Here is a 12,040-nt window from a genome sequence, read left to right on the forward strand (position 1 = left end):
ATCTAAGGAGAAGAAAAAATGAGTATTTTTACCACCATTTTATCTATAGAGAAACTGAGGCACAGAGAATTAAAATGACTTGCCCAAGATCACACAGCAGGCCTCCTCCTAGTTCTGTGCTCTTTCCACTAGGCTATATTTCTTCTTAATCCATTATGCCATCAATTTGATTTTGAAGAAATGCACTCAGTTCTTCTAGCACCGATTGTTCACTACGAATTTTGGTTAAATAGGACAACATTCTTACAGCCAGGATACGGTGTGAACCAGGTCGGGAGAAAAAAAGCACTAAGCATTTGGAAGAGTACTCTATGATGGAGTTGGTGGACGTGATCCCTGCCCTCAAAGAGCTTACAGTCTAGATGAGGAGGAGCGATATGTACATTAAGTGCTGTGAATCTGGGGGTGGGGAGAACATCAAGCCAATATTATTATTATGCTATTTGTTAAGCTCCCCTCTCAGGGTCACAGCTGGAGAGTTTCCAGTACTCTACCCGTCTCAACTATGGGAGGAAGAGTCAAGCAGAGGCATATCCATTCCACTCCTAGCTTGGATAGTGGCTAGCGGGTGGAAGGCAATCTGCTACAAGTCAAAACTCACCTGTGCTGGGCAGCGGAGAGAGTTGAGGGCATAGACTCAACTTACTGTGTGGAAAGAGACAATGGTAAACCACTTCTGTATTTTTACCAAGAAAACTCTATGGATACACTACAAAACCGACTGCAGATGGAGGTGGGGCATTCTGGAAAAGATGTGTTCGTGGCGTTGCTATGGGTCGGAGACAACTCTCCAACATAAGACAAGATTTGTTAAGCACATTACTATGTGTCAAGGACTATTCTAAGCCCCGAGGTAGATACATGCTAATCACACTAGACAGGTTGATTTAGGGCTACCGATCCAAGGTCATGGGGGGAGGCAGAAGGGAGAGCGAGTAGCAGAAATGACAGCTTAGTTGGGGAAGACCTTTCGGAGGAGATGTGATATGATGGAGTGGTGGTTCATCAGATCTGAAGGTGGAGGGAGTTCCAGGACCGAGAGGTACGGTGAGTAGGCTGGCATTAGAGGAGTGAAGTGTTCATGCTGGGCTGTAGTAGATCAGTGAGTAAGGAAGGAGATGGAGAGCCGATTGAGTGCTTTAAAGCCGGTAGTAAAGAGTTTCTGTTCAATGTAGAGATGAAGTGTCAATCACTGGAAGTCTTCGAGGAGTGGGAAGATGGGAACTAAACATTTTTCAGAAATATGAGCTCAGCAGCAAAGTGCAGTAAAAACTGGTGAAGGTAGAGAAAGGAGGCAGGTAATTCAGTGAGGAGGTTGATGCAAGGAGGGTTATAAGCCGCTTGAACCAAAGACTAATGTTCAAAAGAGGTGGAAGGGTGCTGTTTTCACATTATTTTCAATTTTTTGCTCACAGATAATAATAATAATAATAATGTTGGTATTTATTAAGCGCTTACTATGTGCCGAGCACTGTTCTAAGCGCTGGGGTAGACATAGGGGAATCAGGTTGTCCCACGTGGGGCTCACAGTCTTAATCCCCATTTTACAGATGAGGGAACTGAGGCACAGAGAAGTGAAGTGACTTGCCCACAGTCACACAGTCGACAAGTGGCAGAGCTGGGATTCGAACTCATGAGCCCTGACTCCAAAGCCCGTGCTCTTTCCACTGAGCCACGCTGCTCCTCCAGATGCATTTCTGGTTTCATCTGGAATGGAAGCAGAAGTTCTGAATTGCTCTGAGATTGGCTATTGTTGTCTCATTTCCAGCCTGATTCTGCAGACTAAAGAAATTTTATCCTGATATATTTGTATAACTTCCTGTTAGACTCTTGTTCTTCTTCCTGCTCCCACTCTTTGTAAATAACTAATTTACTGTGCTTGCTCTCTCTGTCCTCTCCATTAGATTATAAGCACCTGGAAGGCAATGAGCATGTAGCTTCCTTCTGGGGACTTCTCGCAAGCATTTGATACATCGTGTCACACTCAAACATGTGTATGTGCAAGAAGCCAGGCTTTCCCGGCGGGAAGGAAGCTAGATGAATTCTGCCTTTAAGGTTTACTCCCGGGCTAGCTGATGAGCTACGATCTGTCCTGGGAGGAACTTATATTCCCTACAAGGGAGCGACCCCTTTTAGAAAACCTACTGCCAACCAAGTCGGGTTCTAAGGAAGCACTGGAAGTCGGCGTCCATTTGTCTCTCAGGGAGCAATGACCTCTATTTGGTTGTCCATAGCTGGCAGCAAACTTGAGAGGGTATGGGAACATGGGAAAGGTCAAGGGCCACAGTTTTCTGAGGGTTTTTGGTAGAGTTAAAATGGCTTCTTGTGAACATTCCTCAAGGCCTAGGGGCCTGCTCTATGGGTAAAAATCCCTGAGAAGCCCCTCCAAAAATCTGAAGCGAGCCCCACCCTCATTCCCTTCTCTCCCCTCCCCTGTTCCCCACAGAGTCGCCTCAAGGGGTCCACAGGGAACAGATCTCTACTGAATCCAGTGGCAGAGGCCCAAGATCTTCTCCTCATGCTACACTACAAAGGGTTTAGTTGGAATCCTAGCAAGCACTGAAAAAAAAAATCCGTAAATTAGTTCCAAGGATTGGAAACAGAAATCCTCTTATAATTCAGTGATGATTCAGATTTTGTATGTCGTTTCAACTCGTCTTGTTGCCAAGGGAACTTGGGGCCTACTTCCTCCCGCACCAAGGCTATAAAAAGTAAAAGCAAAAGCCACAGGACAATAACTCCTTTACTTGTGTACGTTCAAAATGGCCAACTGACTGAATACATGAGCCTGGAACCTCATCCCCACTCTGTCACAGCTCTCCCCATCTTCAAAACCGTCCTAAAATCGCAACTCCTCCATGGAATCCTGGTTGTACTAACCCAGCAGTCGCCTATATATTTCATTCTTATCTTCGGCACTTCTTTGTTCAATCAGTCGTTGGTATTTTTTGAGCTCATACTGTGTGCACAGCACTATACTAAGCTCTTGGGAAAGTCCAGTATAACGGAGTTCATTCATTCAATCGTATTTATTGGGCACTTACTGGGTGCAGAGCAGCGTGGCTCAGTGGAAAGAGCCTGGGCTTCGGAGTCAGAGGTCATGGGTTCGATTCCCGGCTCTGCCACGTGTCAGCTGTGTGATTGTGGGCAAGTCACTTCACTTCTCTGTGCCTCAGTTACCTCATCTGTAAAATAGGGATTAACTGTGAGCCTCATGTGGGACAACCTGCTTACCCTGTATCTACCCCAGCACTTAGAACAGTGCTCTGCACATAGTAAGCAGTTAACAAATATCAACATTTTTTTTTTACTAAGCGCTTGGGAGAGTACAATACAACAAGAAACAGACACGTTCCCTGCCCACAATGAGCTTACACAGTTGGTAGATATGTTCCCTACCCATAAGATCCCTGACCACATGGAGCTTACAATCTAGAGGGACACAGAGGGAGGAAATGGCAGATTACACGGATATGCTGTACATGCTGTGGGGCTGGGGGAGAGGGAACCATTAAAGTGTTTAAGGGGGACACCCATGTTCAGAGGTGACACAGAGGCTCTTTCATACCTGTTAGGTATTTTTATATCCTTTTATTCCACCTGCTCCCACTAACTGAAGATAATTTTTGTCTGGATGACTCCTCTGTGACATTGTAAGCATCTTGGAGGCAGGGAATACGTGTCCCTACATTATTTTTCACATTGTATATATATTAACTATAAAGTGAAGAACCCATTGCCAACTGTCCTCTTCTTGTTCCTCCCCTCCTCTGCCTCTTTTGAGAGTTACCCGGCTAACCCACTGACTAAATGATGCCACAGAAGGCTAGTTTCTCCCCCACTATCGATAGTGATTCATAGAAAAGATGCATTTACCCCAGCTAACTCTCCTCTTCCTCTCCTGCCCCACAGTGGAAAACCAGGCTCCCTGTTTAAATTACACCACATTTCTTTTAAATAGATTTTCTTCTTTGGTGGAGGAGTTTTGTTCTGAAGCAGGGCATTTTCAATAAAACTTCAAAGAAATAAAGAAGAAAATCTCTGCCAGGCTAGGCTTGTTCATTTTGCCCTAAGGAAAGATCATAATGAAAACTCTGGGAGACTTCTAAACTCCATCAAACGTTATTATTCTGTCATTTTTAAATTTCTCGGCTCTATTTGGATATGGAAGAACTATAAATTTTATCTTCTAAAAAGACTGGACTATATGATGCAGATGGTATTTTTGAAATTTGTTTTGGAGTCTCTGTACACTGTCTAGGTGCCTTTCAGAAGAACATCACTGATTTCAGTTTCATAGGTCTCACCCTCAGCCTTGCCTGTCTTCCTTCCTTTCTTCATTCCCTGCCAGGAAAATCTGGGCTGATGATTTGCTGGATGACCTTGGACAATCACTACAGCTCAGTTTGAATTTCAGTTTAATTCCCTGTTGAAACAGAGATCATAATATAATGTTGATCTTTGAAGGAGTTTTGTGAAAAGTAGTGAACACTTTTCTACTAAGATATGAATGAGTGTCATCTAAATGCCTAATTATGTAGACCGCCTTGCTTTCTACAACAAATTACCGCAAGGGGAAAAAAACCCTTTTTGGAGCTGTTAAAATCCTTGGTTTTTCCACAGTTTTGTTTTACAAGCGCCCTCATATACCCATGTCAAAGAACCTTAATAATGTTTTTTCCTAACATTATTTTAATAAAAGTTTAACTTAAATCATGTTATCAAGATTTATGATGAGGTAGATCATTGAAAATATGTAGACCTGTGTGATAGAAGAATATTTGTTAAGTGGCTAGGTTAAAAATTGCAGGGAGTGCCAATAACATTCAAGGTCTTCGGCTGGTTTCGGGAAAGAATTTTCCCCATGTACTTTAAGACCGTGCAATTCTCAAAAGTTTTAGTCCTCATTATCTCTGAAACAGCCATTCAGCCAGCTAGAGGCAAAACTTCAGTGTAGCTTCCAATGCTTTTCCCCACTTTGAGCTGTTTTATTCTATTTGTGCTTTAAAGTGGGATTACCTCCTCTTGGGATCATCTCAAGTAATTTCTTGTTGCTGTTCTAGGTTGAGACTCTTACATCCCCTATGTTAGAGGATGATCAGGCCGAAGAGAATGTCTTCAGAGTCTCTAGAGACGGAAGGGAGCATTTAAAGAGTTCAGGTGCCTCTTCCCATAGATCTTATGTTCCTGATGAAAGATTCAGTGGCAGTTGACTTTGATCGTTTAGTCCGTATTATTCTTTCATTTAGTTCCCTGCTCCCTTCATTTCCCTCCCCCAATCCACTATGCATTGGCAGTTAAAGAACATGGACAGGTTTTGGAGCCTTCAAAAACAATATCAGTGGAATTTCTCCCTTCAGAGGAACTTGAATGTTAAGCCTGGCTTCAGAATTCTTCCACTAAATGTCTCTTCTGCCTTTGAAAGCCAAAGGAAGTCTCACAGTGCCCTTAAATCCTTCTTCAGTGACTATTTACAGGATTGGTTTATGAACAAAAACACATAATATTCACAAGCCAAGAAAAATTGGTTTTGCCCATCTAATGTTGTATGAACAAAAACACATAATATTCACAAGCCAAGAAAAATTGGTTTTGTCCATCTAATGTTGTATGATTCTAAGTGTTTCTTACATCTATTCTGCCACAATTTCCGGGGGGGGGGGGGGTTCTTAGGCCTGTTGGACACAAAACCTCCACTTTTTAAGGCTCCTTTGCAGCACAGTGAAGTATATATATATATATATATATATATATATATATATATATATATATGTTTATTTGCCTTTTGGTAATTATGCATATTTTAAGGTATTTTCAGGGCACTTTGGAGACATCAGAATTAATGGGACGTTGAGAAGTAAATTATATTAAATAAAACCTAATATAGCAAGTATGCACAAGGTTAAACTCTGGTCACACGACATCTCCTGTAGCCAGGAAACAACTGACCTGTCTCAATTCTATTCCATAATTAGTCAGTGAATAAAAATGCTATATTGCAGCTCTTGTTTGTTCTGTCTTCTGCAACATCCTGTGAAGTCAGCCTAAAAAAGGGAAACTCTTTTCTTGTCTCCAGTCTGTATAGGGAATGTGTTTACCAACTCTGTTGTACTGTACTCTCCCCAGAGCTTAGTACAGTGCTCCGGATAGAGTAAGTGCTCAATAAACATCCTTGGTTGATTGTGAACTTGGTCTGCTCTGACTTTCTATCAACCAATCAAGGTTATTTATTGAGAGCTTACTGTGTGCAGAGAACTGTACAAGGTGTTTGGAAGACTACGTATAACAGAAATGGTAGACATGTTTCCTGCCTACAAGGAGCTTACAGTCTAAAGGGGTAGACAGTAATTAAAATAAATAAATTATGGATATGTACATAAATATATGTGTTGTGGGGCTGACTTCAGGGCGAATATAAAGGGCTGAAAAGTTACAGAGGTAAGTGCATAGGTAATTCGAGAGTTAAATGGGGGTGTGGAAAATGTATCATATAAGAAAAGAAGCAATATCATGACTGGTCATCCCAACAATTCATCCATTCCAATCAATATGCTGCCTCCTACAGTAGGAAATGTTTGGCAGCGGTCAATCATTTTCTTCCTAACAGTCCTAATTTTTCCCTTTACACCTCTACTTGTCCTTCGATTATGGATTTCTCATTTATGAATACAACCCAACATCACTTAAAACTGCTGGTATTTCAGCCATTGCAACTTCCTACAGTAACAAATTCCATGTGTTTGAAGAAAGGTAATATCTTTAGTTGTAAAAGAGACCTGAAGGTGGACTGTTCTGGACCTGTTGTCCACCATCCTGTGTGCCTGAGAATGATGGCTTACAATAAATTTTATTTTGTCCTAAGACATCAAGGAACTACTCCACATTCATATCTAACGGAAACTCTTTGCCACTGGCTTTGAAGCATTCGATCTCTTTGCCCCCTCCTATCTTACCTCACTGATTTCCTGCTACAACCCAAAAAGCTCACTTGACTCCTCTAATGAAAATCTACTCACTGTACTTCAGTCTCATCTATCCAATTGCTGACCCCTCGCCTACACCCTGCCCCTGGCCTGTAACTCCCATCCCTTTCATAGCAGACAGACTACCATTCTCCTTACCTTCAAAGCCTTATTAATAATTAGTAATTGTGGTATTTAAGTGCTTACTATGTGCCAGGCACCGTACTAAGCACTGGAGTGGATATAAGCAAATCGGGTTGGACACAGTCCCTGTCCCACTTGGGGCCCGCAAATTTTAATCCCCATTTTACAGATGAGGTAACTGAGGCACAGAGAAATGAAGTCACTTGCTCGAGGTCTTACAGCAGAGACGTGGCAGAGCCTGGATTAGAATCCAGGTTCTACTAAGTCCCAGGCCTGTGCTCTATCCACCAGGCCATGCTGCTATTGAAGGCACATCTCCTCCAAGAAGGCTTCCCCAAATAAGCCCCCATTTTCCCTACTCCCTCTCCCTTCTGCATTGACCTTGCATTTGGATTTATACCCTTTATTCACCCACGCTCATTTCCACAGCCCTTATATAAGTATACATAATTTATTTTAATGTCTATCTACCCCTCTAAACTGTAAGTTCTTTGTGGGCAGGGAACATGTCCACCAAATCTGTTATATAGTACTCTCCCATATGCTTAGAACAGTGCCCTGCCTACAGTAAATGCTCAATAAATTTGGTTGATTGACTGACTACTCTATAATCATTCAAGCAGAATCAAGTAAGGAATTATTCTACTTGATCGATATTTTGATGGGTCCATTTTAGGATTAGATGATATTAGTATTGCACCAATATAATTATAGGTAATGGTGTTGCACTGTTTTTCTTGTCCTAATGAAAGTACAGTTTCTCAGTCATTGTGCCTGTAGATGATTTAACCATCCTAGCTGGCACATGCTCATCTGTTTTAATCTGCCTTTCTTGCAAGAGTTTGCTTTTCATTGAGTGGTTTTTGGAGGGTGATAAGGAAACTATAAAGTCTCTCTAAAAATGAAGTGATAAAAGCAATTTTACCTTAGGGAGACCAGAAATATTTTCAATCTGGCTCTTCACTGGTTGGGGGATGAGGAATGGGCAGGGGAGGTTTCTGGGGACTAGTAATAGCTGTATGATATCACTTGGGGTGGAGCCGGGGGGCAGTCATCAGGAGCATGGAATTCTTGCCCTGCCTGACCTGGGAGATTTCTAATCTGTTCTCCACTGTTTCCACAATAATATAGCTGGGGGGAAATAGAATGGATGACATCTGGAGAGTCTGTTGGTCTTCTGATCCACCTATCATTACACAACTGTCTCTGACTAAACATTTTGACTCAAAACCTTCCTTGCATTTTCAATAAATGGCAAAACATTCTTAGGTCAGTCAGTCATTCGAATTTTTTGAGCACTAAGGGTGTGCAGAACACAGTACTAAGCACTTGGGAGTGTACAGTACAAAATAAACAGACATATTCCCTGCCCACAACGAGCTTACAGTCTAGAGACTGTAGGTCTTCAGTGCAGACATTTAAGCCTCCCCAACTCCTCGCCCCACCCCCCACAAAAGAGATCCAATTGAAAGGTTTACTGTTGCACAACCAAAAATGAAATTAGACTTGATGACGCAAGACACCCACAAGCAATGGCATTATTTAGCTGAGGACCCAGGTATCCATCCAGCCGGCACACGCTTCCCAGGTTTCTGTGCCTTCGGTAGAATGGCTGCCCGTCAAACAAACCAAGTTTGGTCAAGTCCAAATAACTGAGGCACAAAGTGGAACAAGCATGGGGCTGGGAGTCAGAAGGCCTTGGCTCTAGCCTCACCTCCAACACTTGCCTGCTGTGTGAACTTGAACAAGTCCCTTATCTGCTCTAGGCCTCAGTGTCTTTATTGATAAAATGGAGACAAAATATTTGTTCTCTACCCCTTTTCGACAATGAGTCCCACGTGGGAGAGGGATGATGCCCTTCTGGTTATTTACTTCAGAACTGAGCCCAATGCTTGGCACAGAGTAATAATAATAATAATAATAATGTTGGTATTTGTTAAGTCCTTACTATGTACAGAGCACTGTTCTAAACGCTGGGGTAGATACAGGGTAATCAGGTTGTCCCACGTGAAGCTCACAGTCATAGTCCCCATTTTACAGATGAGGGAACTGAGGCACAGAGAAGTGAAGTGACTTGCCCACAGTCACACAGCTGACAAGTGGCAGAGATGGGATTTGAACCCATGACCTCTGACTCCCAAGCCCGGGCTCTTTCTACTGAGCCACGCTGCTTCCCATATTGGCACTTACTCTGGGTAAAGCACTGTACTAAGTGCTTGAGCACTGTACTAAGCGATCATACTAATGTGTCCTTTCAACTTCAAGTGAGGGCAAAAGCAATCCCAAGCCAGACTGTTGAAGTTCACAGTCTGAAGCACAGCTCTCTCACTTAAGAAAATGGACAGATCTTGAACTGAGTCAGAAGAACCTGGGTTCTAATCCTGACTCTGCCACTTGTGTGCTGTGTGACCTTGGGCAAGTCACTTCACTGCTCTGTGCCTCAGTTGCCTCCTCTGAAAAATGGAGAATAAGACTGTGAGCCTATTTAGGATACAGCCTGTGTCCAACCTGATTAGTTAGTTTCTATCCCAATGCTTAATAAAGTGTCTGGCACATAGTGCTTAATTATTCATTTATTTTTTAAAAAAAGGAGAATTCTGGTTTTGGCAGACCAGAAAGCCTTCCCATTTTTACATGTCTCTTTAAGTTTCTCACTTCCTTTCGAAGAAGGATAAAATGGGGATTCGATGCTTATTCTCCCTCCTATTTAAACTGAGCTCCCCATGTGGAACAGAGACTGTGTCTGATCTGAATAACTTAGTGCTTAGAACACTGTTTGACAAATAGTAGGCACTTCACAAATATAATAATAAAAATTATGATAATGATCATAAAATAACAGAGAAGCAGCATGGCATAATGGAAAAAAAACATGGGCCTGGGAGTCAGAGGACCTGAGTTCTAATCCTTGCCCTGGCACTTACCTGCTGTGTAACCTCGGGCAAGTCACTTCATTTCTCTAAGACCCAATAAAATGGGGATTCAATACATGTTTTCCCTCCTACTTAAACTCTGAGCCCCATGTGGAACCTGATTATCTTGTATCAACCCCAATGCCATCCGAGCTAAACAAATAGTAAGCATTTAACAAGTATCACAGGTGTTATTATTATTATTAAGATATATTCCACAGGTACCTATTTCATAAGACTACATTTGGGTTAAATTTCTGAAGACATGCAAATGTAGTTACTCATCAGATCGTCAATCACAGGTTGTAGAATCTGGAGGGAAAGTACACATCCAGAACCAAATTTCAGCCCAGCTTTTGGGGAATGGTTCTTTTAGACCAAGTGGTTAATTTATCAGGTTTTGTTTAAAACCCCAAAATAATTAAAGTAGAAAATTCATGTTAGACATTAAAAGCTAATCAGTGAATCATTATGAAATAAACAGGCTTAGTGAGCCACAACTTGATCCGTTGAGAGTGGAATAATTAACTGATGTTTGGGAAAAGTAAAACATTATTATGCCATTAAAGATACTTTAAAAATCTTAAAAAATTATTTCTCAAATCCAGTGCACTGTATCAGCTAAAGTGTTTTCATTTTTGGTGCATTCTAGCCTCTCCCATTGAGTCTATTTCTCCACATGTGTAATTTATTTTAATGTCTGTCTAACCCTATAGACTTTCAGCTCCTTGTGGGCAGGGAGCATGTGTACCGACTTTATTATTTGTACTTTTCCAGGGGCTCAGTACAGTGCTCCACACATAGGAAACACTCAACTAATAGCTCCAATTTACTGATTTTTGCCCCAGAAAACTGCAGATTCATGTATGTAATGCACTCAGTTTTATTTCAAACCCTTCAAAATTGGTAAAATATGAGTCTGTTTTTGATGAATAATGATAATAATAATAATAATGTTATTTGTTAAGTGCTAACGATGTGCCAGGCACTGTTTTAAAAATCCTGTGAATATCAATGTTCTTTTGGGAGATAGTGAGTTTCTTTTCTTTATTCGTTGAACCCTGGAAGCAGAACATTTTGGAAACCTCTTTGGAATGTGGCTGTCTATTGTTGTATTGTACTCTCCCAAGTGCTTAGTACAATGCTCTGCACACAGTAAGTGCTCAAAAAATATGATTGAATGAATGAATGAATGAAACCTCAAAAATATTGCAACTGATTTGAAATGCAGTAGACATTTAAAGATGAGTGTAGTGATGTTGGAAAACAAACAAAAAAGAAAGTTTTCATCTTTCTATTTCCCTGCCATCTTTGACACTGTATTATCGCATGACAAATTTTAATGGCTGTGGCCAACTTGTCAGGAGATTCATATTCTTATGCCAAATCCATTCCTAAGAGACTACCTGAATCTCATTTCTAACTTGTCTCTCTTTCCTTCATCAAAAATACTGCAAACTCTGCAACTAAATGTCACCACGGAAAAAAAAAAAAAGCAAACAAAAAAACTGTAAGAAATAGACAAAGGGTTTCCTGATGACCTAAAATCAAACATGCAATGTTTCTGAAAATAAAATAAAAAAGTTCTGGTTTTCTGCTTTTGAATATTTTATTAGGTTAATCAAATCCCAGATTCATTTTTTGGGGGGTTAGGCACTGCAACTGAGCTTTTAAAAATGCAAATTATATAATTGGTCCGTCAGTTTTTCCTGTCTGTTTCCTTCAGGTTATTAATCTTATTAGAAAATAATGTCCTTCTTCTAGAACTCTGAAATCGAAGGGAGACTTTTGTTTCTGAATCGATAATGCATACTTTAGAAAAGTTAAATTAGCATAAAATCTTTGGGGGGAAAAATACTTTTCTCTTCAAAATTTTCACGTGCTAATTTCTACTTCTGAAAAACTAAAATATGCTGTTCTGATACATGTAACAATTATATTTTGAATATTTTTTCTTAGGGTCCGTTCTTTACATCATAATACTTCTTTATTCAGTTCCTGAATGCAAGAATATGTTTTTAT

General features: G+C 40.9%; 1 non-coding gene across 1 annotated transcript; it reads left to right on the forward strand.

Annotated features, from left to right (window-relative positions):
• Positions 1 to 453: 453 nt before the first annotated feature.
• LOC114814042 lies at positions 454 to 591 on the forward strand. Its single transcript, XR_003761785.1, has one exon. It is a non-coding gene; the product is annotated as a small nucleolar RNA SNORA7 (small nucleolar RNA).
• Positions 592 to 12,040: the final 11,449 nt, after the last annotated feature.

The sequence above is a fragment of the Ornithorhynchus anatinus genome, chromosome 8 (genome assembly GCF_004115215.2).
Source record: "Ornithorhynchus anatinus isolate Pmale09 chromosome 8, mOrnAna1.pri.v4, whole genome shotgun sequence".
In the NCBI taxonomy this organism is placed as follows: domain Eukaryota; kingdom Metazoa; phylum Chordata; class Mammalia; order Monotremata; family Ornithorhynchidae; genus Ornithorhynchus; species Ornithorhynchus anatinus.